The sequence below is a fragment of the Mycetomoellerius zeteki genome, unplaced genomic scaffold (assembly GCF_001594055.1).
Source record: "Mycetomoellerius zeteki isolate Tzet28-1 unplaced genomic scaffold, Tzet1.0 scaffold570, whole genome shotgun sequence".
Lineage (NCBI taxonomy): Eukaryota > Metazoa > Arthropoda > Insecta > Hymenoptera > Formicidae > Mycetomoellerius > Mycetomoellerius zeteki.
Window position 1 is genome coordinate 14348 of NW_017257578.1, and position 5000 is coordinate 19347.

The 5000-nt window shown below is 29.4% G+C and overlaps 1 long non-coding RNA gene and 1 pseudogene across 1 annotated transcript in view; one reads left to right on the forward strand and one right to left on the reverse strand.

The window, feature by feature from the left end:
- Positions 1 to 2367, forward strand: part of LOC108728000 (methionine aminopeptidase 1-like) — a 4052-nt pseudogene extending 1685 nt beyond the window's left edge.
- A 1608-nt stretch (positions 2368 to 3975) lies between these two features.
- LOC108728007 (uncharacterized) overlaps positions 3976 to 5000 on the reverse strand; it is a 7177-nt gene continuing 6152 nt past the window's right edge. Inside the window, exon 3 of the long non-coding RNA XR_001936871.1 lies at positions 3976 to 4040. This is a non-coding gene — a long non-coding RNA (uncharacterized lncRNA). The remainder of the gene's footprint in view (positions 4041 to 5000) is intronic.

Sequence of the window (5000 nt, forward strand, 5' to 3'; positions counted from 1 at the left end):
TTTTCTTCTTAAAATAATTTGTATGCGTACCTTTTGTATGAACCATTAGTATTACATTAAAGCTAGTTAGTTAATTTGTTTAAGCACTGTCAATACGTTCATTTCGTTTAACCGCCTGTATAACTGCATCTCACTCCAACCTGCTCGAACCTCTTTCTCGTCTCGCGCCGAGAGACTCCGACGAGCCATATCCACGCGTAGAAAGTTAGGTTGTTACAATTTCTAATCTGATTTTACGTGTAACCGGGTGATTAATGCTTTTATCACTTTATAGTAAATTATAGTGTTACATTTTTTCTAGTAAAAAATATTTGTTTATTAAAACGATTAACAAAGCATTCTAATTTTCAGAATTGTTTCAAAGGTATTGTTTCAAAGTTGGAAAATGCATAAAGTTATCCATCAATCAATTGGCAAGTAAGTATCTTGTGTGCATATCGTTTATTATCTCTACGATTTTTTGTTATTAAGTGTAATACATTGTACACATTTGTGCATAATTAGAGGGAGAAAACGGAAATAAAATTTCTGACACTTATAATGCTTGGCCTACTTACAATTATACTGGAAAATTACAGCCATACAAAAAAGAACAACGTAGAGAGGTTCCTGAGGGTATGAGAGTATCGCTCAACCAAATTATGCCTTACATCCAGCTGGGATACCACTCAGAGAGCAAGCTGTAAAAGATTCTGGCCAAATAAAAATTCTTGATGATGAAAAAGTCGAAGGCATGAGAGTTGCATGCAAGGTATAGTATAAATATATGTACTCACTGTGCTGAAATAACATGAATACAATAGAGAGAGAGAGAGAGAGAGGGGCGGGAGGGAAGGTTGTTGCTTTTTGTTTTTAACATGTTGAGATTCTCATAGATTCTAGATTTTCTTTTTTTTGTTTTTAACATATTCCAAATTAAATTTTGCATAGCTTGGTCGAGAAGTCTTGGATGAAGCTACAAGACTTGTGACGTTGATGTTACAACGTCTGAAATTGATAGAATGGTGCATGAAGCTTGTATTGAAAGAGATTATTATCCATCGCCATTAAACCAGTTGTTGTACTTCTGTCAACGAAGTAATTTCCCATGGTATGCCTGATACCAGACCCTTACAAGATGGCGATATTTGTAATGGTAAATAATTTGTCAATATTATATAAAAAAAGCTTGGAAATTTTAACTTTTTCCCACAGTTCTCAAACTTATTTTAAAGAGTATTTATAAAAATGCTCTTATTTTAAAAAGTATTTATAATTTTTTAAATATATTTTGTTCGCAACACCGTTTTTCTACAAGACTTGGAAGTTTATTGATTATTATCCCTTTTTATCGTACAGGAAACAAAAGTTTCCGGATACTGTATGCAGGAATTCCTCTATTTTTTCTTTTTTCACTACTACTTTTTGCCAACATGTTTAGATCAGTGTCAAATTATTTATTAGCATCAGTAACGTTAAATTGTTTCAACAAACTAATGGACTCTCCAAATTTAAACCTTGTAAGCATACATAAAAGCAAGTGAAAATAAATAACTGTAGAGATCAATTAATAATTATAAAATTATACATTTACATTTTTGTTACATTTATAACTGTGTGGCGCAATATTCGATCGAATGTTTCGGCTAATTTAAATTTTAGTAAATAATCATTATCGTTTCTTATAATGATTTGGAATTTACTTAGATACTTAGAAACTAATAAACGATCGTACTCCTCAAACTGTAGTAATAATAGAAGAGATGTTACCCGTCTATATTTGAGGAATTGATTTTTCTTTGAACACGAGTTTCTAAACCTTTTACTTTTTTAATAGTACATGTACCGCTGACGATGGCTGGAAATTAGTCCGTCGAGATCCGATTGAATGTTACATCATAAGTATAACGAAATTGTTATTTTTTTTATAATTACAGCGCATAGTTATTTACTCTCGCTCGCTTTTATGTATTTAATTTGTAATAGTACATATTTTACAGCTTCAATTTATAAGACTATGTACAAGATTACATATATGATATTGATCATGGAAAATTTTCCGTTATCTGGAAAACTGGCAAACCTGATTATAAGAAAAGTGTCTCTCTCTTAAACATATCAAAGATATCACCTAATTATTGTTTCTTTCCAATTGATGTTACCGTATATCACAATAGTTTTTACAGAGATTTGGATGAAACCTTTTTGGTGGATAATGTAAAACCGGAAATAAAACAGTTGGTAGAAGTGACGTATGAATGCTTGTCTAAAGCTATTGATATTGTAAAATCTGGTAAAAAATACAGAGAGATTGGTAATGCCATACAAAAGCATTGTGAACATGGAATCCATCGTTTATTTTATACCGCACCAAATGTACCACATTAGACTAGTAAGTAGCTTCCCCAAAATAAAGTTTATTGTGCCCTTTCGATCAAAAAGTTATATAGATCACTTGTAGTTATAAGTTATTCGATTGTAATAATTACTTTATACTTTTACGTTTTATATTATCAAACACGTCTCATTTTGCTGCATATTTTACTATTTTTCAAAATTATGAAATTGTTTTTAAGAGAAAATTAAATCACTTTTCAAAACTCTTGACTATGAAAATTATAATAAGCGAATTAACTATTTAAATATGAAAATGGAAATTTTTTGCAATTTTCGCAATAGTTAACAAGATATTAATTAAAAATTTCTCAAACATTATCAACTTTATAAAAAAACAGCAAGAGACAAAAATTATTTAAAAATTTCTCAAATTTCCTTTCGTAAAACTCTAAATATTTTTTTAGATTTTTCATATTGTGAGAAAATACGGTATTAAATCAGTTTAGTCTGCTCTACCTGCGAGCGTTGTCGGGTGAATTACGGAACACTCTGTACTAAAAGTCTAACGAGATCTAAGTTTGCAATAAAAAAAATATAAAGACGGTACAAAGATTAATTTATGAGCAAAATATTAAGTAAAAACAAGTTTATTATAATGTTAATCGAAAATAAATTAATTAAAACTAATAAACTTGTTTTAATACATTTTTACTTAATATTTTGCCCATAAATTGACCTTTATATTTGCATCACTAGCGTCTGCAAAATAGTCGTTCGCCGGCAAAAAATATGAAAATTACAGGAATGGAAAATAATGTTATTTTTGGAATTGTCAGTGCTCAAAATTCATAGCATACAGATTTTCTGTGACTACGATTATACATAATCAATTTATACCGAAGTTATAACATTGATATTATGAAACTGGCCAATCACAATCCTTCCATTTTTCAGAGAAATATCTATTATCGGAATAAATCGAGTCGTGTAAATAAAAAAACGGGATGCCAATTCTCTTCACTGATAGATCCGTTCCGTCGATTCGATCATGAAGACCAAAACGACGATATCAGAAAATAAAAAACAATAATTTTTTTTCAAATCCATCAAATTTAATCTGTAAAATTTATAATGTTTGAGAAACCAATATTCGTTTTTAATGATTAATATCTTGTTAACTATTGCGAAAATTCACTTATTGTAATTTTCACAGTTAAAAGTTTTAAAAAGCGATTCTGCACGTCCGAAATTGGGGAACTAAACGCAGGATAATTCTTATATGTTTATAAAAAACATTATTTCTTGATAATAAGATACAATAATTTTTTTTCAAATTCCATCAAATTTAATCTGTAAAATTGATAATGTTTGAGAAACCAATATTCGTTTTTAATAATTAATATCTTGTTAACTATTACGAAAATTCACTTATTGTAATTTTCACAATTAAGAGTTTTAAAAAGCGATTCTGCACGTCCGAAATTGGGGAACTAAACGCAGGATAATTCTTATATGTTTATAAAAAACATTATTTCTTGTCAGACATTTAATTTTCTTTTAAAACAGCAAAATAAGATATATGTTTGATATAAAACGTAAAAATGTAAAGTAATTACTAATGGCACGCTTTATAAAAAAAAATGTATGATTCAATTCGAAACAAGGAAGACTAGGCCAGTTGGTTGGATCAATAACCTTTTGCTTTCCACACGTATTGTGTGTGACTTTAAAGAATTTTAATGAATGAATCATTACTATACTCGGTATCGCTATACATTATGCATACACTTACGAAACAATAAAAAAAAGAATAAAATTGAGTGAGATTCTGCAATTAATAAAGTTTGAAAAGCGATATCTAAACAAATCTTTCAAGTCACGCACAATAAGTGTAGAGAAAGCAAAAGTGAGTTGATCCAACTAGTCTTCCTTGTATTCTAAATTTACGGAACGTGTGTGACTTTAAAGAATTTTAATGAATTTGTTTAGATATCGCTTTTCAAACTTTATTAATTGCAGAATCTCTCTTAAGTTTACTCTTTTTTTTTATCAATACGTAAATGTATGCATAATGTATAGCGATATATATACAGGGTGGAGAAAAAGGTTGTGGCATAACTTTGCAGGATGGTACTACAGGTCAAGGTGAACATAAAAGGTCCTATGAACATAGGAGATGTTGACGGTTTTTCGTATGTTGAAGGAGATTGCTGAAAAAAATTTTAATATTATTGATTTTTAAGTTTGATTGAATAAATGTATGTCAGAAACGGCACGTAATCTTCCTTTTAAGAACATAATAATTTCGTAATCTTAAAAATCGATAAAATAGATAGCAAATTTAGCTGTGAAAAACTGTTGCGATATCGATGCGTATTTATTTAATAATTACTTTACACTTTTACGTTTTATATCAAACACATGTCTCATTTTGCAGCATATTTGAATTGTTATTAAGACAAGAAATAATATTTTTTATAACATGTAAGACTTACCCTGCGTTTAGGTCCCCAATTGTAATGAGCTGATGACATTTTATAGAGAAAGCGCATGAAGCGATCCTGTTGAACTTGTGCACCTGCTCTGGTACCTCTCTTTCTTTTTTGTACTGATTTCGGACATGCATAATCGCATTTAAAAACTTTGGACAATAAGCGAATAAGTAATTTAGTAATTTTTAGTAA